Here is a 23,468-nt window from a genome sequence, read left to right on the forward strand (position 1 = left end):
ACTTTTTTTGAAAAGTGCCTCAAATTAAGGAGTAAAGACAACAAAATTATTTCACTGCTTAGGCTTAAAAATGTTGGAAGTACTAATTTTAAGTCTACCTGTGCCACACCTCTGATACATCGCACAGACCGCTGACAACACTTTAATAATGCTCAATTTCTGTAATGCTGCATCTGATCTACATACCTAGATTACTTAAGGAACATGAATGTATATTTTTTTAGGTTACTTAAAGAAATTCTTCTCAAGCCAAATCTATTTCTTCTCATCCCACTGTTTGATTCTCAGTCCAGTGCATGTTACAAGGATCGGCGTGCTACAGTGAATTGAATTGCAATGGTTTGAAACCACAATATGCTGCTACATTCTTTTGATGAATATGTACATGAATATGTACCAGAAAGCCAGCACTTGCCTTTTGGGCCAAAGATGATCATCATGCAGTTGTCCTACACCAGCATCCTATACCACTTCTAAAGGAGAACTAGTACAGCAGCATCTGCCATCATATTCTTACAAGTTTTAGAGAATAGAGAGACTGTATAATTAACAAGTCAGCACCCTGCAACTACCCTGAAGCAATGTGAGAGCTAAAAATGACTGGAGAAATGCAAGGAGTGGCAGAAGGACTTGTTATGTTCATTCAAATAATGAATTTGCTTTAAAGAATCGAGCAGAACTGTTGTCTTAGTAACCCAGTCCGAGACATAAAACATTTCAGTAAGTTGGCATGCAGTCACCGTAACATCTGCACACCAAGACAGGTTGGCGAGGCCTGCATAAGGATCCAGATTCTCTGGAAATATCTGGCACAAATTATCTTGGAATTTAGCTAGCGCTGAACTAGACAGAACAAAAGTAGTTTGCTTTTCCCCCCATGTCCCCCATTTCCCAAAGAGAGCCAGAAAAAATAAAATTGGCAGGCCAATTCAGAATACGCTACGCTGGCCTATGTTCTGGGTTTCAAATAAGTGCAAACACACAGCACAGACAAGGCACCTTAGCTTTCCTTGTGATTTATCAGATAGTCACCTGCAACAGAGACTGATCTGCTCAAGAATAAAAGGAACTTGTGCCAGACCGATTGCTGACCCCCAGATGACACTCCTCTCCCCAGCCACCACTGCTGCTGGGAAGCGAGATGCTCCTCGTGCAAAAGCTCTCCATTCAGTTAATAAAACTCACTGGTGACAAAACTCAGGCTTCACGTGTGAGACAGCATTTGCTATTGTCGTATTTGAAAGGATTTTCAACATTATGCATTTATAGCTGCAAAAGATAGTTATCAAAATATTAAATAAGAAAGTGTGTTCAAAAGATGAACAGTGCAAGAGCTCTCTGTCATGGAAATGTGTTTTGCAATTACAATTTTTTAAAAATACATACTTTCCCCCAGGCTAAACCATCTGCAGTAATTCAACTTACCTTCGTGGATATTTACGGGGCGGGGGGGGGAAATCCTTCCAATATGAAAATGATCTTCAGTAACAAAATTATTCTTTTACAAACCCCACTGTTATTGTAAAGGAGCAATTAATAGAAATAGAAAGATTTAACTAGAATGCTTGAAATTATCTCTTATGAACAATCTTTCGTAAACATGCCCATATTTCATTAGGTTGCTCTGCAAATAACAAAGAGCTCTGAAAGTGATTGCACAACAAATAATCTTTGCAGTACCACTTTGTTATTCTAGTGATCTGAAGTATTGGTGTAACAGCCAATAATGAATTTCAGATTGTCTGAGATCCCTTGCTGGAATTTTAAATATGTTCCCAAATGGAAAGAATGGTGCTTGTGAGTCTGAAGTTCAATTGGCTTTAGTGGTTTAAATGCAAAAGAAAGTTAATTAGTCATAAAAAATGGTACATGATAAACATGGCAACTCAATTTATATTCAAATATGACTTCTTCTAGTCTAAAATAGAAAGCAAAGCAATTAGCCAGCAAAGGCATTAACTGCTTGTGTTATTTAGTATATAATGAGCAAATGCATCCACTCACCACTTTACTTTGCAATGCTGTTTTTCATTTACTTTTAATGCATTTATAACATTCGGGTTTGTTTACCATTATGGTGATTAACAACAGGGAAAGTGGATCAAACTCTGCTCTCTGTTGCTTTACAAGACCAGAACAGTTATTGTAGGAACAGCATTTGGCCCACTGCAATTTCTGAATTTAAACAACAGACAATTTAGCAAAGAAGTAATGGCATGGAAATAATTTTATATTTGAATTTGTCCTTCATTCTGTGCTGCTTGCAACAACTGGAGATGAGGTTAAGAGTAAACATAGCCCAGTCTACCTGTAGTAAATTGTCCTGAATGCAGAAAGAACACCCCGCAACCCACAGAAGCAGCGAGAAGGTTTTGATCAGAAAATACTATTGGCCAAACCGTTAATCAAACTCAGTGGATGAAACCCTGGCAAGGGACACTGTAAGCAAGCAAAACCAAAGGTGCTTGGCAGAGCACGCTGAAGCTGAAGTTCAGCCCCAAACTTCTGAAGACATCATGGGTGGCAGAGGTGGCTGGGAACTTGCTCAAAGAGCTGAAGGACAAAGAGTCTTTGCAGATGTTTGACACAGAGGTTTCCCTAGATCTTCCTTCTCTGTCAAGAAACTTATTCTACCCAAAAGAAATCTGGGAGGCTTCAATAACCTCAAGCAGGCTGCCTGCTGCTCACAAGTACTTTATGCTACGCACGCAGTAAATCCCACTAAAGTGTGTGGCCTTAACGTGTGTGCAGCCACTCTTCATTCCAAGATTTCCTCAATGAAAGGCAGCACAACAGCATTTAGAAAATAGTAATAGTTCACTTCTGCTCTCTACAAGTCATTTCTGGAATAGAGAGGAAGGAAATTCAATCCTAGTATTTATAACTGTAGCTGAAATAACTGTACTCAATTTGATGGTTATTTTCAGCATTGACTGCAAGTAGCCCTTTCCTGTTTCACCACACACCCTGAAATGTTACTTGCTGGATTTTTTTGCCTCTGGTTTCAGAGTTTTACTTAGTATCACCTAAAAAGCAACACCCACATATCCCTCCTGTTAGCTCATGGATTCCCTTCCCAGGACACATTAAGACTGACTTAAGTTGAAAGCTTAGCCAGTGGGATTTTCCAGTTAAAACTTGATCAAGTTTACTCACACAGTTCTGTAAAAATCAGAAGTGTAAACCAAGATGTTTTCTCATTAGTACAGTCTGACATTCTTGAATCCCAAGAGACACCACCAAAAATCTATTTCATTTCATTAACTTTTCTGGAAAAAAATGCCCATTTATAAAGATTTAAAGCAATTAATTTAGAGCACTTCTGACATTCACGGACTTGTGCACAAGGCCCACTTAGTCTCTCTAATCTCTATTTTGATGGCTTTCCTCATAGACAGTGTGTTAAACTTGTTTGGTCATTGAACTGAATCCTCCACAAAACATACCCCACTGCAGCTGCAGCCTCACGGCATCACTTCTTGTAGCGATGATGGGGTTCAGGAGGCATCTGTAGTTACTCTTGGTGTTCTGGGTAAACTATTACATGTAATTACATTCAGTGTAAGTACCCTTATAATTTCAGCTGGATATGATAGTCTTCTGCATTCTCTTCCCAAAGCCATTCAGTAATCTTGTCACTGTGAGAGCTGTTGCAGCCTACTCCTCAGTTAGCTGTACTTAGTGATGGATGAAATTATCTCACTAGGCTTTTAGTGCACGCAAATGTTATGCAAGCCCCTTTGAGATCTCTGAAGAAAAGCTCAATAGAAAAGCACTGTGTTACTGTTTATTTTCTAACACGTCAGCAAGTTGGATGCAGTATGAAGGTCCCTGGAGAAAACATCATTTTTAAAAAATCTCTCTTCTGATAACGTCCTTCAGGAGCTATGACCCAGAAAAGCTATCCTGCTGGTTTTCACTGCCCCAAATCTCTGCCAAAGAATCACAGGGAGCAACTACAGCCCTAGAGTCCACACACCTTCCCTGGTGAGCAGAAAGGCTGATCCAAATGTGTGCAAACTATCACTGAAGGGCTGCTAATGACATTCAGTTCTCACTGATTTGAATGGAGGATCTTCCCATGGAATTGAATCATTAGTAAAATAGATAAATGAATATAAGAAATGGAGTGTTATTCATACATGTACCCAGACTGTCTCTACAAATGTCCCCTCCTGAAAACAAGTTAGAAAAATGGTATGGCAAATATTGCTTCTTCTGTGAGGGCAAATGACTAATACCTAAATATGAATCCAGTTTCACTTCCTTTCCATTGGAGAAAGAGCAAAATTAAATGTTGATAAGTGAAAGGCATATGAGGGGTGATAGGATTAAAGAGGGGTTAAGTTCAAGTTTCTGTATAGGAATTGCAAAGAGCAAGAAATAAAGTATAAGAAAACTAAAAGCAAAGAGCTTTAGCTATATCTCTGTTTAAATTGTGAAATATATAAAAAAAGTCTCTACCAAAGGATCATGACACTTTGGAAAGTTGTTTTCATGTGTATCATAGAGGCTCTTTGCTGAAATTATATATTATTTAAGAATTTGCCAGCTGTACAGCAAATATCACACACTGAGGGCAGGAACACACATAGACAAATAGTAAGTCTTTCTGCTGGCTAGTCTAATTTTACTCTGTGCAGTTCACTAATGAATAATTTACATGCTAATGTAAATTAGATCAATTACTGATTTCACTTTTATGAAATCATTATTATTATTAAAACAGTTCATCCTTATAGAGAAGCAGCGCACCTGTTTTCTGCTTTAACATTAGGGGACACTATACATTATTAATGCCAGATATAAATGCTTTTTGTCTCATACCTAGATCTACTTTTTTCCCCTCTTGAATCCATCTTTCAATAAATTTGCATGCAAATTAAAGTTCTTTCAATGGAGCATGATTTTGCTTTATCTTCCATCTTACCTATGTATTAATGTACAATTTCAGAGATCAATTCATAGAAAAGCTCTATGTAATACCTTATATGTTCCCAGTTTTTCTATTCAAAAGATGGCAGACAAGTTTTAAAACTTGGTATAGAATGGGTTTGTATTTCCTCTGCTTTTTAAAAAAAAAATTCATATGTTGTATCAACAGTAGATACAGGTATGAAGAAAATCATCACATTTGTTTAGTTCCAAAGGACAATTTGTTATTTCTGTCATTACTTTGCCAGGTATAATTTTTTCCTGAAGTTGCATAAAGAATTATTATGTAAGAAATTCGTGTTCACTTAAGAGCATTGAAACAGGGCTGCAGCATCAAATGCAAATAAGAAGGTAAGAAAAAAGTAGATCCAGAGTCATCACTATAAAAAATCTGCAGAGCAAGAGGCTTTTACATAGCGTTTCTGCATTAGAAAGGATGCATGCTCGGACTGATGGTGCATTAAGATAAAAAGTCCCAGGAAGGAAGAACTGCGTGTCTCTTGTCCTAGTGATACATACTAAAAAACTCCAGGCTGAGCTGACTGGTACCTTGTCCAATGGCATTAGCAGGTTACGTGAGCAAAATTCATCTCAGCAAAAAGGCAATAGATTGCTCATTAAGATGTGCGAGACCTACAGCCTTGAAAACTTGCCCAGAAAAATACAATACAAAATGAGAACCAGGCAACTTAACTAGATCCCTGACAAACAGCAAAGCAGCCAGAACATCACACTCCAATGTGAATGTCGCACTAATAGAGCACAGAAAGGGTTTGCAACAGTATGTCTATGGGTTAGAAATGCTAGCATCTATTAGTAGCAGATGCGATATTTGCAGATGCGATGCAGAATCTGGCCTGGGTGTAACAAGTTGCAGAGCTTTGGTGATCACCAAAAAGAAAAGGATAAGAAAAAAGGCTGCAGCAGCAAAGATGAAGCTAAGCTTCTGACTTTCCTACCTAGAAATTTCTACTAGAAATACTTAAAATCTTGCGCAAGGGCTGGCTTTGTTTTTAAGTGCTAAACCTCACCTGAAGTCTTTCTCACAGAGAAGTCTTCCTTTGATCTCACTGAATTTTGAAGCAGGTCAAACAAGTAAAGGTGCTTTGCGTGTTGCCCTCCTCTATCACACTATATTAATATAAGAATCAGGATGACTATGTCTATATTTTATAGAAACTAGAGTTAAAGATTTTCTTTTTTTAATTAAGCCTAACACCTCCACTTCTCAAGCAAAAAGTTTTAATACTATTTCCTAGACTACTTGAAAACATTCCAGCAGTTTTTCCTATAGCAAGAAAATCCACTTAAGACTAAACAGTTCATTTCATTTTCTTTCATTACAGGGATTTCATTCAAGCAAGCCCCATTTGTGCAGATAGCAGACATCCAAACTTAAGGGCATCCACTTGTCATTTCTTACTCAATGCCACACAGCTCATATCATTAGCTGGGTAATACTGGCTTTTTGTAATAGCCTTATTCACATTTGACACTGATGTAGATATAGTTGTAGTATGATACACTATTACAAGCAACCACTTATCAGAAAATTTGAATTAGGGCTGAGAAAAACCATGGACAGTTGTGCTTCTCTCAGTGCACTGAGAAGTGGGAGGACAAGGCGTTTTCTGCATCTCTAGCCTAGCTACTTCCAGCTACAAATGTACCAGGTCAGACTCATACTGTCATCAAAACTCCTCAGCAGTATCTCCTACATAAATGTGAGCAATGCCTGGCTCAAAAGGAAAGTGAACTGAAGACAAAGATTTTTGCCTACTGGTTTCTAAAACTGGCAAATTAAGACCTGAATATTGATTGCCAAAACTGTCAAGTAAAGACATGAATACAAATGACAAGAGAAATATCAATACAAATACGTTTAATATATCTGTATAGGCAAAATGCGTTGGGTTTGTTGTGCATGTCAAAGTTCCATGTACAAATGATATTGTAATGGGTTTATTCAGATGTGCCTTTGGGGGGCTGTACAGATTAATTTGTGAAGCCCAGCTAGCATGTGAACATTGAAAACATCTTCAAAGGGTTTAGACAGGGCTTGCTGACCTGCTGTGTATTTGACTTTACATCTTTTAAAATGTAAATAAAGCTCTCAAATATCTGCAGATAACAGCATGTGTGGAAAGAAAATATTTCTTTTCACTGAGGGAAATGGACAAATGATGAATACAGTAGTAAATGACATACACCAAGAAACAAGTAGTTTCATAGCCTAAGGCACAGCTGTTGACTGGCAAGACAGGAGCATGAACAAGGACACTGAAAACAAAAAACCTGAACCGGCCTCTTCTTTCTTGAGGCACAAAGGCAGTGATCAAACAGCCACGATTTCACTGCAGTTGGACACAACACGTGCAGACTAATACCTTAAAGAAACACCTAAGATATTCAAAGGGAGAATTTCCAAATCCTAACTCAAGTGATTTAACCTAATTTGAATTGCATTACTTTTCTCCCTCTCTGAATATTAATTGGGATTTTTGACAGATAGGTTTACTGTCAGTGAGATGAAAGATATGCCTGTCAGCTAATGTTTACAAGTCAGTCTTCAAGCTGAGAGATAAAATTAAAACCATTACCATACCACCAGTTTCAAGCCAAACTTAATATCATACCCAATACTTTGCAATTAAGCTGAATTAGAAGAAATTAAGCAAAGAATCCTTCACCTTGGCTAGAATAGGAGTTTTTAAGCCTCAGCACGTTGTCCAGTCACACTTGCACCACAGATTCGGGGAGCAGGGAGAAGGAAAGCAAGTTCCCCAAAACATTCATGCATTGTAATTTCACACGTTCAGAGCCAGGTTCTTACTGCAAATCGACCAGGATGCTCTGCTCGGATCAGTTAGCCATACAGCACAGTGTGACCTCGTCATCTTCTGGATGTTATGGCTTGCTTTAGGCATGTGCTGGCACCGTGAATTGTTCTCTTTGCTATTTTTGCCCCAAATTTTCACCCAGCTGTATTCTGGCAGAAATAGCCAATTTCATTGTCCCTTCTTAAAATGGGCCTCTGTTCTCCAGTGAGAGATGACAGCAATAGCAACCATAGGCAGCCATGACATTCTTCATCTTCCTCATCCACTGCCACTTCAACACCCAGGGAAGGTCGAGTGGAGCTGCAGGGACAACAGCGATGTGACCTGTGCCCACCCCATCGCCAACCAAGGAGGACTTTCCTGCTGTCTTGAGAGCACCCCCAGCTGTCCCCAGCACTCAGCTAGCACCTTCAGCCCATGTGCTTGGGAGAAGACATGGGTCATGGCCATGGGATCTCAGTTTGCCTCAAGAGCAAGAAACGGTCTAGTAAGTTATTTTGAGGCTACGTGCCTGGGCCTGGTGAGTAATTGGATGAGACAGGAGAAGCCTGAGGCACTTTCCTGGGCCCATCTGAAGTACTAAGACAAAAATAAAACAGGGTGATTTGCAATACTGATTTATCTTGCAAATAGTGCACATCAGCTTCAAACATTTGTCAGCCGTGACTCACTTCATGGTGACAGGTAGAAAGGTCAATGTTTGCTTCTACTTGAACAGAGTAAACTGGGGCTGCTAACAGAAAATCAGTTTTTCAATTACTGGCTTAGCAAATAATAATCAGGTTTATCCCATCTTTAGCTTGAAAAACCTGAGGATCTTGGGAATAATGAATTGGATTTTCAAATGCTCTAGAAAAATTAACTATTTAGTATCTATTTAAAAACATCCAGAATTAAATGGGAAAGGCAGGTAAGGTTGGGGGGGGGGGCAATGGAGAATACTATCTGAGAAAGAGGAATCTGCAGACACATGATATAGAGTTTTAGCTTAGAAAAAGGATTTTCTATTTGATTATTGGTTGTAATTACAATCCAGTTCAACAAGCTCGTTATTTTTTCTCCCATATGGTACAACCTTGCTAACATTTTAATAGACTATGTTGCCATATATGTTAGTATATTCATTTTTTTATTGCCACGAGACTTCTGAACCTAAAAATAAGATAAAATCCATCCTATAAGAACAAGACATTTAAAGTCAATGTTGCAGCACTAAATACTGATAGAAAAAATTCCTTCAAAACAATTTGGGAGTATGGGAGCAGAGAAGGAATAGTGACAATTTTTTTTTTCTTACCCCAATCTTGGGAATTTTATGACAAAGCAGGGGGTATTTTGTGGTTTTTGTGAAAAAATTAAGTTTTCTTGATAGAGGGAGGCAGTTTTCTTGGCCAGCTCACTTTTGAGGGCAACACTCAGCAAAGCTGCTTAGTACTGTCATTCAGAGGTACTAGGTTTTGCATGGCAGCAGATTTAGCGATGAATTTCAGCTGGACTATTTTGTCACACCAAGGTCATAGTGGTGTTGTGATTGTGAAAGGTAATCACAGATATATTGCACTAGAAAATCCTTCCCCGCACATCTTTACATCATTCAGCCTGTGGTTTATAAAATGTTACCAGACTTCTAACTAACTTTTTACTGAAGAATAAATCTGAGTTTTAACACCTGTTAGATTTGGTTATGCGTGCATCTGTAACATTTTAAATTGGCGTAGCCGGCAGAATTCGAACCTGTGTGGGGAAAGAGAGGGGATATCACAAACAATTCTACCCCCACGTAAGGACACATCATCAGGCAGCTTGAAGTGGGAAACTTGAAAGTGAATTAGCAAATGATCTTTGGGGGGAGGTCCAGGCAGAGTTTGTCCTTTGGGAAAAACTATAAAACAGGTAATCCACTGTGCTGGGTTCACAGGTATAAGAGCTTGTTCAGAGACAGACAGCAATTTAGAAAGGATTAGCTACCAGTATCCAAAATGGTATTTTAGAGGGAGGAATTCAATGCAGAGGTTTTAAGTATGTTTATGTCCCTCTTCTTGCTGCTTCAGACAGGTATCGAATACAGACAACAGCTAAATCCACACCTGTTCAAAGTGATTATTTCACTTGTTTCTTCTGTGGCCTCTTGATTTATTGCACCAGAAAGTGTGAACCCACCCCACTCTCTGGTATGAAATATTATTTTCCGAGCATCTTACAACCTGTTTGTATTTTATACGCAATATAAGGAATCGTACTCATGCATTTGTGCCTATTAACCTTTTTAAAAGCACTCTGAATGGATTAGTAGTTCAGAAAACAGGCCAGAGAACACCATGGGCCAATACTGTAACAGCTGTTAATTTTGTTCTAAAACCCATTTGTTTTGAAATATTTCAGTTTGGATTTTTTCTGGGGGCAGACAGGCAGAAGAAGGTAGAATCCAAGTTGCTTCTGCCAGTACAATGCCTGTCTCATGCATTTTCAGCAGCCAGCATAGGAACGAGTTCATTTTGAATTGAAATTAGCTTATTATAATTTTATTACTGGCTTCTGACCAAGTGAGGAAGTGCTTTCTAATATTCAGAACATGCTGTACAATTTATTTCTTTACAAACAATTTTAGAAAAATATTATCAGAGAATTATACTCTGGTTTTGATTAATTTAGACTAGTAACAGAAGTTTGCAATACACAATGTAACTCACTAATTCTGGTGAAATTATTCCATGAAATTTGTGTTCACCATGCTACCTGTAATATTTCAGTAGTAATTAATATGGTAGTACTTTATGAACCTGTTTCTCTGCTTTAGTTAAGCTATGCTAGCATTGTCATAAAACCCCCACGTTTGAGCATTTAAAAGAACTCCAGCATAAAACTTTGCTTTGCACTGCAACATAGCCTAGATGAGCTTCTGAGTGATGAAATAAAAATTTAAGTTTTGGGGAGAATTCAATGATAGAATAGCAAAGCCAGCAACAAAACTGCTGGGCACATGAGGGAGAGGCTGGCAAATAGATCGGGAAGGCTCTTGTAGTCACCAGCAGCTCAGTAGTCTCCCTTTGAACGATTTATGAGCTCTCTAGCAGCCTTCACTGAATTCTGCATTTCTGAAACATGCCAGAGCAGCTGTTTGTAGATGTAACCAGGCTTTGCATGTTATAAATAATGAAACAATTATTTAGATAGTACCGCACCCAAGTGGTTTCTTCGAACTGAAGCTGTTGTACAAAGGGCAGAAGTCGTAACAGCTTTGTTTCACCTCTGGCTGGAGAGGATTGATATAAGAGTGGGAAGAAAAGCAGTTTTCCCAAATCTCAGCCTAACAGTCTTCAAAAGCCTGCTTTCCCTCAGACTACCACAAAGATCACAAGCAGAAAAAGAAACATACAGCATGAGAATGTGTAGTTTCGAGGAGGCTGTGCTGGCTTGGCTTCATATAGGTCTGTTACACCAAAGGATAACTGCATTACTTTTTCCACGATGTCCTCAGGGTGACTGATATCCAGAGAATTTAACCCAAGGAATTTGGCTGAAGTTCTGGGGCAGTGAGAGGCATCAGGGCAGGGTCTTAGGCAGCATCATTTCAGGACCACTAGTTCTGTGAGGCATGGGACACCACAAAGAATGAACAGGAGCAAGAGAGGTCCTTTAGTTCCTTGCACCGAGAGGAGGGAACGTGATCCAAGCAGATTTCCCACAAACCTGACAAAATCATGGACTAAATACGACTGTGCAGCAGCCAACTGCCAGAGAAGGTGAAAGTTCCTGCTGTTCCCAGACTGAACATAAGTCTGAACAGTAGGAAGTCTGCTCAAGTCTAATTTCTACACTGCCGCTCAGCCTGAAAAAAAGCCTAATTTTTAAAGGAGATGGGTTTTGATCTGTTCTTGGTCTTCACTCAGTACAAGGTCCTTCAGATGCGGTTCATGCTGTGACAGCTTTAGAACAACCGAGACTGTAAATAATGTGGTGTTTTGTTCATTTTGGATAAGCTTACAAAAGGGGACTATCTCACTGCTTATGTTATTGGCAGCCCATAGGATGAAATGAACCTTCCTTTTTTAATGAAGGAGCAATCCTGCCAAAAGAGTAAATAAAGAGAAGTGCAGAGATGGTTATTTTGAAGGCTGGCGTCTCACTGATGTCAAAGTCAGTCAAATTTCTAAGCAACTTCAACATTTTCTTAAAACTGAAGAGGAAGAAGCAAGATCTCATAATTTGCTAGGTGGTGAGAATTTAACGAGGCTGTTTACTTCATGCCTTCTGGCACTGCCTTTTCATTTCTTACTATTTTGTATTCAAATATGTTGCTTCTCTATCTTTCCGTCCACATGAATATAGAAAAGGACTAACAAATGTCCTGCATTTCCCGTGTGCATTCCCCGCCTTCCAAGAAGCCAAGACCTGAACTGGAGATATAGATGTGCTCAAGCCAAAAATGTCTTTCCATTTCTTCTGCAGGTCCAGAAGTTCCCTGACGTTTTATAAACCCTGCCAGAGCTTCTGCCAAAACTGGGACCCTCCAGAGCTGTTTTGTTGCATCCAACTCAGAGGTTTAAAAAAAAAAAAAGGCAAAAATTGCTTATGGCTGGATCATCATAGCGATGAGATAATGAGCTAACTTTTTTCAAGGGACAACTAAAAGAATATATAATTAGATAAAAACAAATTATAATTATATTGAATGATTTTAATGAAAGTCATCTGAAATATTCATTTCAGAAGCAAATAGTCTACATTAAGCTATCAGAAATGCAAATGGCTAAAAGCACAATGGGACATTTGGGAAAAAGCATATTGTCTTAGTATCACATCTTCTTGTGAAATGCAACTGATTTTAAAAAGAGGAAAATGGATCCCTTCACAGAATTTACATTGTAATTGTCAGAATTAAGGAAGATCTATGAAAGATACTGTGCTGTATCACTCCATTTTCCTAGTCAATATTTGACAGAAAGGTCTTTTCTCTCCATATTTATTTCATAATTATGGAATAATAAATAGGAAAGCTCACATGTGCATGATGCACTTGAGAAGTGCACAAATTCTCCACAGCCCAAAGCAAAAGCAGACAAACTTTTACCTTAATCTTCAGCTATATAACATCGCCTTATTTCCTTCCATCTCTCAATTACTAATTACATTCCTCGTTGATATTCAAGGTTTCTAAAACAGAAGGTCAATATGCAGCCTATATCATGATATAGATGTGATTTGAGTGCATCTTATCACATTCAAAGCAGAGAAGTGATAGAAGTCTCTCTCCTAATATTGGGACTATTATAACCAATCCAAAACCAGTTTCTCAGTGAAATGAAACACCATCTTTTTCCTGTTCTGTTGTTTTCCAGTCCAAATGAGGACTGTGTACACCAGGAGTGAGGAGAGGAATTTGATAAACTGATGATAAATGACCAACATTCTACTGACTTTATAAGGGATATTATCTTGTGCAATATTGCAGACAGCTTTGATTATTGTCAGAAAACTGGACCATAACAAAAACCACAACACCTTACACAATAAATCTGTTTCCCCTATATTTTTGATTCATATCTTTGGGCTTCACTAAAGAAATACATTTTTTCCCTCAGCACTTGCAGAGCTGTGATTTCTTGAGAATGATCAATATATGACAGGAGCCACATACTATTCTGCAGCTCGGACAACGTGGCCTTCTAAAATTAAAAAGTTGCCTCTTTCATCTGAGTATCATAAACAGTTATAAAGAGCCTGAAAGAAGAATTTAGCTGACAATGTAACTGCATGAGGCAAAGATGTGGAGAAGCGACTAGAGCCTTTTTTCCCCTCCCCACAGCTTGACTTTCGATCTCAGCTGTGTTTACAGCTATGACAGAAAGCATTCTTTGACTTGTAAGCTGATCAAATTTGACCTAGAAGTTAGAGAGAAATTAATGTAGCATTCTGTTAATCCAATCTTTTTTCTAACCATACAGCATTTTATAAACAGCCTAACACACATAGCAAGTTGAAGAAGTGGGAATAGATTAATAAACTATTACAGCTTTTGCTTACTCCATGCTAAATCTAGATAAATGCTATCAACACTGCTATGGCAAATGTAGAATGGGATCCAAACACAGCACATTTCAGAACTGTCTCCCAGGATTTGCAGATATCACCAAAGGAAAAAATATTGAAATGAAAAATTAGCTAGTTGGAGATAGATGTCCCTTTTTCTCTGCTAGTGTTCCTCACTAGACTCAGCTTCACAAACACATCTCTCTCTCCCCCCACCTCCTTTATTAAGATATATTAGCCCTTAAGGTACATGTGACTAACTGGCAAATGCTGCCATAGGATCTACCCTTTGATGATAGGTCCAAAGTATTTTACTCTGTCTTTTCAAGCACTGATAGTAAGGGCCATACCAAATTCCAGGCACTAGCCACTAAAATCAGAAGGATTTCCAGGACTGCAAATAATTTTTTCAAACTAAGGGTGCCACTCAGGCTGGATATTGCACCTTTTCATAGCAACACAATGGGCCACCTTTAAATGATCCCCCTGGATAATTTCCACACAGTGATCTAGGACTTTGCCCAACCCACTGCTGAAGCAGAAGCTTATTTTACCATAAAGTCAAGAAGTCTCTAAAGGGACTCACCAACAGTTACTTAGGCTGAGATAAGCCTGAATTGTCTCAATTATGCACCGAGAAACCTCCTTTACCCATCAGGGTGTTACAGCAATGGTTGTATGCAGCCATAAGCAAGCACATCTGCAGGTTGTTGTTCTTCTGCATTGCATGCTCCTGTTACATATCTGGGTGAAAAATTATCTCAGGAAGCTGGCGTACACCAGTCATTATTTACTGGCATCCTAGTCATTATTTACCATGAGCATCACTACCTGCTCCTTAGAAACTTATTTATAATTCTCCTCACTTTCACACTGTGACACCAAATGATGTATATTCAAACTGATATAAAAACCATTAATATGCACAGATATGGAAAAGAATTTGCAAAACAAATACCAAAGAAAATAGCTTCTAAAATAGGCCAAGACATTCTGCAGTGACATTCAAGAGGAAAAAGCCTGTGTTTCACTGGAATAATAATCAAACACTCTATTGGATGCCAAGCAAATACTCAGCCAAAAGAAAATAAACTTTACTATGTTAGTCCTTCTGTCAATCCATCTGTCTCCTTCTTTCACTGAGCTTCCCAGACTTGTTTCTGATATGCCCTAGAGTGACAGTGGTTTCCTGCACTTGCAAAAATGAGAATATTTCAAAATATTCAATATTTGCATTTCTAAGGTTATTCTTGTGTGTTCCAGAACCCAAAGAATGTTTATAACTAGAACTTAAGTTGACAAATATCCAAATATCAGTGTAATTGTGAAAAAGTTTCTATCATGGTGGCCACAGAAGCTGAAATGTGTATGCATAGACTTGAATTTGCAAATCCAGATTGGCTAAATACACTGCTGCCTGCCAGTTTTGCACATACTGCTTCAGTCCTATAATCAAATTTAAACTCTAGATTTTTTACATCAAAAATTAAGTAATATTACTTTAGAATCATTCCTGAAGTCTTATTTTCCTCATTATGCGTGGTTTACTTGTAATCATTTTAGGTTTCCTCTCTAGATTTGTTTTCACCTCTGAACAATCCTAAATCACAGAAAAATAAACAGAAAAACCCAAAAGCCTGCATATGAGTAAGAAAAATCTATGCCTGATCTTTTTTAATGCTTTGATGGCAAAGTGAAGCTGTTTGTTTTTTTCAAAGTTAAGTCATGTTGAAATATTGCTATTACATCTGTTGAGAAAATCGACCATACATTCCGTGGAGTACTGTATATTTTGACATTTATTTTTGTTCTGTTTTGTAACAAAGTGAACATTTGGATGTTCTTCACAGACTGAAAATTCCATATTGTTGCATGTAGGGAATGTTTAAAATACTAAAGGTCAAAATTAATTATGACATGTCTTACTCAATATGCAATGATTAATATTAATTATTGCATTTAAAACCTGAAACTAAACAAAATAAGGAATTAAAGATTATCAGAACAAAATATCCCAGCCAAAATCAGCACAGGAAGCCTAAATGGTATGTTTTCATAAATTCCTATCAAAAACATTGCCAAAATTGACACATCCAGTGACATACTTCTATTCTGACAACACTGGTTTTCTCTTGGAAAAATTAGGATGGAAAAAACAGAGGTTCAGTTATGGTTTGTGTATTGCTCAATTCATGGGATAAAACACCCATTGATCTATTTGCCAGTGAGGTAAGAGGCCAAAATACTCAAATGAGAGAAAATGACCTGGAGTGGCTGGTGAGCTAACACTTAAGGGCTCAGTACATGATTACTTTTCAACTGTATAGTCCTCACCCTTATGCAAACCGCTTCACACCTATTGGCACAATGGGGAATGAAGGTCAAAGACGGATAAGCTACGTAAGGGGTAAACGCACACACGACCCAGCTCTGTGTGCAAACCCGTGGAGGGAAATAAAACTACGCTCATAATAACAGAAAGAAAATGAGTCAGAGAAAGAATGAAGACATGCAGTTTTACCCAGCAGGAACTTTCCTCCTAATGAAGTCTGTCTGTGCAATTTCACAGAGAACTCACTCTAAACTGCACTTCTCACCACTGGTAAGTTAGTGAAGATTACTGCCGGGTCCATGTTCTTGTGCCTTGTGGCAATTAGGCTTACTCAATTTAAAGAACATTTTTCTTTCTAGTTCTCAGGAAGAAGGGAAAGAAATGCTGCCAACCTATCCACAGAGCTTCAAAACTGCATTTGAGAATAGTGAAGCAGAGAAAGTCCCAATTTAATCTACTGCAATACTCATTTTGAACCAATCTTACCCTTTCCAATTTCCTTCTCCTTTTATAACAGGCACCCAACTATGAAAGCCCTAAATTGAGAATGATGAATCAAATAGCCTTTGTTGTGTAATTCAGCTGAAATCTTCTCTCAGCACTGCTCCCCATGATGCTATTAAAACTTGGGTGTGTCACTGCCCTACTCCACAAGTAATGAGTTCTGTCATCCAAGTGGGCAGGATACAGAGAGATGCAATTAACGACATAGGGGAAACCATGGCATTATTGATGCTTCCTTTGAAGGAGTTCATCTCAGCACAACTATGGACAGCTAAATAATCCCAATTCCATTATCTTTTTAAACATCTCTAATCTATTAAGTATAAAAAATAATCCAGGGGCAGTGCTAACATGCCATTTGAGTAAATTGCTGTATATAATTGAAACATAGGTTGGTGCTTATACGTCTTCCTCTGAGATTAATGGCCATTGAATTATTTTCATTTTTACCAGGCTTGTTATTATCAAGGGATGCAGTTACATAGGTTCCATAGGCATAGATGTTATTTAGGTTAAGCTAAAGTACTCTTCTTGGTAGAGTGTTATTAAACTGAAGAAAGGCAACCAGAAAAGAGAATTAAAGTCTTCACTATTATGCTTTTATAGGCTATTTGTTTAAAAAGGTGGACAATAACATTCACAAACTGAATGATTTGTAATGCAGGTAGTATCTAGATAGGAGTGTTGCTCGGTTTTCCACATGATTTATTGGCAAAAAGGAGCAGCAAGAACCATGCAGTCTCTGCATTTGCCATTTCCTTGCTCAAATAGAATTAAAATTTGGCATCAACACTGTCTCTGCTCTAAAGAAAATGACACTGTTAATACATTAGTTATTTCTAAATCTGTCTATTGGGTACAGATCCAATGCAGGGGCAGCAAGCATCATGGTGATATTAAAGCAATTATGACAAAAGATCAGTATAACTAAAAGATCTGTATGTATTACTTAATCAAAAATACAAGATCCATAAGTAAGTATATAGCTTCTGAATGTCAGTCTGCTATGGCCAATATCTGAAGTGTAAATAGTTTAGATCTCAGTTCAGGAAAGTACATAATCACCTTTCAATTCCATTGAGGCAATGGTTCAACAAGTACAGATTTCTCTTGAGTAATGACATTTTATTGAATAAAGTGATATGAACAAAGCTATTTTCTTGCTTCCTATATATCTCTCTACATCAGCAAAATAAAAAGAAAGTCAAAAGGAACCATGCTACGCTTCTGAATATTTGAGTATCCGACCAGATGCAAACAGGCATGAACTACAAGTCCAAGTGGCAATATAATACCGAGAACACCTGAGTTACAGTAATGATGAGACATGACTTCAGGCTCCTGTTTATGAAAAATGGTGAAGGAAACATCACTATTATTAAAGTTTATTTCCAAATGCTTATTCAAATTAGGGGGTTTTTTTAGACCATCATCAGACTAGCTGCATAACGAATTTGATCACATCTCTGAGATGGTCATATTGTGTAGGCCATGTCCTGTTCTAACCTTCAAAGAACGTCAACAGCTCTTCAGACAGAGCATCAAAATCCAGGCTGTGCTATTCATTACTTTGAGTGGATTACCATTGCTGCCAAAGACTCACAGTAAACTAGTCTGCTTTGTTCCTGAGCCAGAAAATTTTAATTGTTTCTGCTTAGGCAAAAATTTGATAGATACATCTATTTCCCTTCCAGTCCATCATTTGATTACTAAGGGGATGAAGAAGGCCAGGTGTCCTATATTAGTAAGTTGTTTAACTAACAACTGGTTATTAAATACACAAGAAAATGTCAAGAAGAGAGTCTATTGCCATGGGGATTAGAACCAACACGCTGCATGCCATTACTTCTGGAAAGCCTGAAGCTGCAGACCACTACTACAGCTGTGATGTTTTGATTGAAACACCATTAGTGCTCCAGAAAGGTTGTTTACTGTTTAAGGATTGCTCTATTTCATCATAAGTAGTATCATTTCCAATTATATGTTGATTTTCACTGATATACAGATGCATAGTGCTTAGTTCTGTTCCATGGGGAGCACATTTACCAAGGCCATGGCTGCTCAGAAGACAGACTAGAGAACAGGGTAAGAAAAATTGAGCCATCCTCACAGGCACCAGCAATACCATCCTTGTCAGCCACCAAATCATGAGGGACAGGACACAAAGCAACGTAGTTCTCAGTTTTGCTGCTGTCAGGAATAGCATTCAAAAGTCTTTGGTACCTGCTGTGAGGCTTTGTGTGCAAAGGGAGAATAACAGTATTGAGATGTGGTGACACAGGAAAATAGCAGAAGACAACACAGGAGAAGGTATAGACACCTGTGGGGTTTTATATGAACTAATTGTAATTAATTATGTAGACCAGGGTGAACAACATCAAATGATTGATTTTTAAGTTTACCTGAATTACTATAAGCACAGCTTCCTTAAGTGACCTTCTTGCTTTACCCTTTATAACCTACTCTTTGAAGGCTGACACTTTTGGCATCACATAGTTAAGGCTCCCGCTTTGTTTTTTAGTCATGATTAATTCATTACTGCTCCTAGTACTGCATACACACTGCACCCACCCTAGTTGTTATACACTCGGCATTTCTGCTTCAATCTGTAGGTCTTCAGACTGTGTTATCCAAAGGAATTTATACGCCTTTTACCACAGTAGTGTTGGGGTACTATAGCTTTTCAGTGAGTTGTACAGAAGTTTCAAAGCAGAATCACTGCAGTTTGCTGGAAGCAGAGCTTGTTATGGGAGTTCACCCACCACATGCACATATTGATCACATCCTGCCTGCTCTCCACTGGATCTATCACTCAGCAAAATGACACCAAGGGTTGAAGTCAGACACGGTTGTTAGCCAAAGCAGCACTCTGACCTCCAGAACAAGTTATTTCGAGACAGGAACTACTGCTTCTAATAACAGGTTTCAAAACAAGACAGTTCTCATCTTGGGTAGCTTAATAATCAATGATAACATGTTCAAGACACAGCAGACTTTTCAAGGATTCATGGAAGGACATTCTCAGGAAGTCATTCCACATTTTTGCCAAATAAGATTAAATGGAAGCCTGACTGGAGAGAGTTGTACATACTACTCCTGAATACTTGCATGACAGGGAATAAGAACACGTAAAGTGGTAGACCAGCTAACATCAAGTGTGCAGTATCCTAGCATCCAAAGAGAACAAAAAAGGAGAAACTTGCAAGTGAAAGAAGGGAAAAATACTGAGCAATCTTCTATGACCATATTAAAAAACCAAATGCCCACAGACAACAGCACATTCATTTCTCCTGCACAAGGGTGCAACAGCCATTCATATATCCTATGCCCTCACCACACATTCTCAAAACTTGTGCAAATAAACCTCTGGCAGCATCTACTGTTTTCCAGGAGCAAGATATAAATTGCACAGAATCATAAGCATTATGTGGGCTTCCTGGGGAGCATTCAGAGAATAAAACTCATGAACAGATGCAGCTGGAATTCACTGCAGGATGGTTTTATTTGCCTAATCAGAAGGAAATAAGAATCTGTTTAGAAGTTTCCAAACTGTATTGCTGCTAGCAGCTAAGCCTTGGATCCTATGCAACCAGAGCATACCAAGTTTGTGGGATTGTTTTTAAGAAGAATTAGAGCCACTAAAGTTGGATTCATCAATTCAAGGTCTTGAAGTTCATGGGTTTTGTTCTCAAGGTTCAGCTGTCATGCCATTGCATTATGTCTTGTATATCCTAGTTTGCTTAAAAAGGCTCCACCTAACAGAGTGGTCAGAATAAATATTGCAGCTAAAGTTGCAACTGAATCACTTCAGAAATAGAAGTAAACGTCTGTAAGACCTGACTGCTACTTGACTAGTTCAAACCTTACTGTTTTTCCAAAGCTAGATGCAATTTAATTGGTTATTTAATCCACCTTCTAAACTTCATTTTTTTTGCTGCAAAACCAAGTTTCCAAGCATCTAAGCTGAGTATTTTCATTGCTTGCTTAGACTAGTTTTGAAGAAGTGGTCATTTTACAAACTTCATTATATTATATCACTTGAGGCTGTAAGTACTTCAGTCTGAAGAAACTAAAAGAAAAATCCATTACTTGAAGTTGGAATGCCTGCATACCTTTAAACCATGCTGAATTTTGAAAGGTGGATAACAGTTATTTCAATCCCCACCTCTGATTTTACTTCTATTTATTAGCAGCTGGTTCAGAGAATTAAACCATCTGCTCTTTGAAAAGTTAGTATTGCCAAAAATAAATAGTTTAGACTTGGCAGTAAATTCATCCAGACCGCAACTTGTCTTACCATTGCTGCTTCTACTAATAAGATTACAGCTAGAATATAACATCTGTCAAGAACCTTCATAATTGGTTTTAAAAGTGACATACAGTTCAGATCAAAATTGTTAGCCAGTTGTTCAGTAATCTCTGTGCCTAGTTTTTCAAATGTCTGAAAGAGTGATTTCCTTGTAACACAAGTTAAGCGAGTAAAGGAATAGGTATAGATGTTCATTCGTTTAATTAACATTATTTGAAGATAAATACTAATGGGACAGATTATAAACAATAGTCTTTGTTTTCTGCTTGTAGTTTATGGAAACAAAATTCTGCAATTTAGAGAATGCAAATTCTGAAGTTTCTACTTGGCTGTGCAAAGCAAGCAATGGAAAGAACAAACATTTGACTTCAATGGACATGGAATAAAACCCTACCTACATAAATGATAAATATCTCTGACCGGAAAACTGGAGATAATCTGTTGTTTGCTTCATTGTTGATATTTCCAGTTAATACCCTTCTTACCGTATGACAGAAGGCAGTTCAGTTCAGTGTGCTCCATTCACACTTGAAGCAAGTCACTTCCCGTTATCTTCTAGGTCTGGAAAAAGGGAATAATTACGCCTTTGAAATCAGATTTACAGAGAAGTCTAGTCAGTATTACTGCTATAACACTTAGTTCAAAATGCAGCTTATCACCTGCAGGTGTTTGTACACATAATACTGTGGGCAGATCTTATTCCCCTATACTCTGACCTCCCAAGCTTCTGGTTTATGGTATCACTGGTTGCCTAGCATGGGTTCTGACCTGGTAAGTAAACAGAGCCACTGAAGACTGTGTATTATAACACTGCTGCTGTTCTTACTCTTCATTTGCAAAACCTTTTAAGGATTTCAAAAAGCATTAGAAACACAGTAATCTTCACAAATTCCTTCTGAGGTAAAATCTCTGGTGAGGTAAAAGGCTAGGATTTTCAAATGTGAGTGCCTGGCGTTATCTTCTTAAATGTCTCAAGATATAATGAAGATGTCAGTGGGATCTTCGTCGCTTCTGAAAAATTAGGCCAATTATTTCAGTGCCAGCTCACTGCACAGCTTCAGAAATCTACCCTGGAAAATGTCAGCCCAATACTGGCCTCCGTGAGTCAGTGATAAACAAGTTTAAAGGCTTGGGAGCAGCACAGACATTTCAAGGGACTGCAGACAGGAGCAGAGAGGCTTTTTTCTCATGTCCTGTGAAGTGATAAAGCTGCATCCTCTCTCACTTTTCAAAACACAAGGTCCAAAGCAACCTCCCCGCTTTGTCCCAAACCAGGCAGTTTCAGCTAAGAATCCCATTTCCCTGCCTCCTGCTCTAGTGCCTGGAAGCTTCTCGTGTCATTAACCACTTTCTTACACAAAAGCCAGCATAACAGCAGCCCTTTCTTCGGGTTATTTTCACAAGATAGCACATCTCAGGCATAATAGTTGGAGCTCAATTGTACCTTTGCCAGTTTTGATGGACTCTCAGCAAGGAAAACTGGAAAGAAAGCATCATATTGCCTGTATACACTAGGTATAGGACTTTCCAGAAACCAACACTATACAATACATAAAATAATGTTTTTCTGCTATACTTCCTGCCTCCAAGGAGTAAAAGCTGAAGGCACTATTGGTTTTGGGGCAAAACAGCAGAGGATAGGAACAAGTATTTTATGCAGTGGTCACCATTTTGGCTCAGGGGATGAATAAATATACCACGTTTCTTTCAGACAGCTAACAAAGACAAATTACTTAAAAATACGGCAAAGTGAAAATCAATCTGCTGAATTAAAAAATATGTTAATATTTTAATTGACATATTGCATGTCAGCAGGAGTAAAATGAAATAATCTATCTTTCTGAACACATGATCATTTGTGTTACTAGAAAACTGTTCCTGTTTTTTAAAGAGAAGAATGTCCCTCTATCCTTCTCTATATATGGAATATGCTATCCCCCATAATGATATAACTATATTTAACTACACCAGAGAGAAAGGAATTTATATTCATGAGATACAGATGGCTTCATAATTCACTAGCGATTGAGGCCTGAGTGAGTAATTAGGCCTCCCCTATGGAGCAGAAAGCAATTCCAAATCTCAGTACAGTTAGTAAATAACTTACCTAAGGAGATGTAGGTCCTCTTACTGGCTCTACTTTGACCTGCTCTGTGACATTGGGCACCTCCCCCTCCACCTTTTTTCCAACCTCTTTATTATACCTATTTAGACTGGCAGGTTTTGGTTTAAGGGAAAACTGTCTCTAGATTTAGAGTATAATTGCAAAGGGTCCCAGCTATGACTGGGAGAAATCCAAAAAGGCAGTTGATTTTCACAAAAAAAATAAGATATCATCCAATTTTCATTTTAAATTACTGAAATTCAAGCTTTCTGTGCTTGAGTCAAACATAATCCACATGTTCAATATTAGCCATCACCAAGACTGCAGTGTGACATTAGTATCAAGTCACTAGGATTTCAGACCTACAAAACTAGCTAGACACACGTTAAATCTTTCACTAACAGCCAGCAAAGC

The 23,468-nt window shown here is 38.2% G+C and overlaps 1 protein-coding gene across 1 annotated transcript in view; it reads right to left on the reverse strand.

The window, feature by feature from the left end:
* Window positions 1-21,454, reverse strand: part of DOK5 (docking protein 5) — an 82,018-nt gene extending 60,564 nt beyond the window's left edge. The window contains exon 1 of the mRNA XM_030010170.1: window positions 21,436-21,454. The gene's annotated coding sequence lies outside the window, so the exon portion shown is untranslated. The remainder of the gene's footprint in view (window positions 1-21,435) is intronic.
* Window positions 21,455-23,468: the final 2,014 nt, after the last annotated feature.

This window comes from Aquila chrysaetos, chromosome 3 (genome assembly GCF_900496995.4).
Source record: "Aquila chrysaetos chrysaetos chromosome 3, bAquChr1.4, whole genome shotgun sequence".
NCBI classification, from domain to species: Eukaryota; Metazoa; Chordata; class Aves; order Accipitriformes; family Accipitridae; genus Aquila; species Aquila chrysaetos.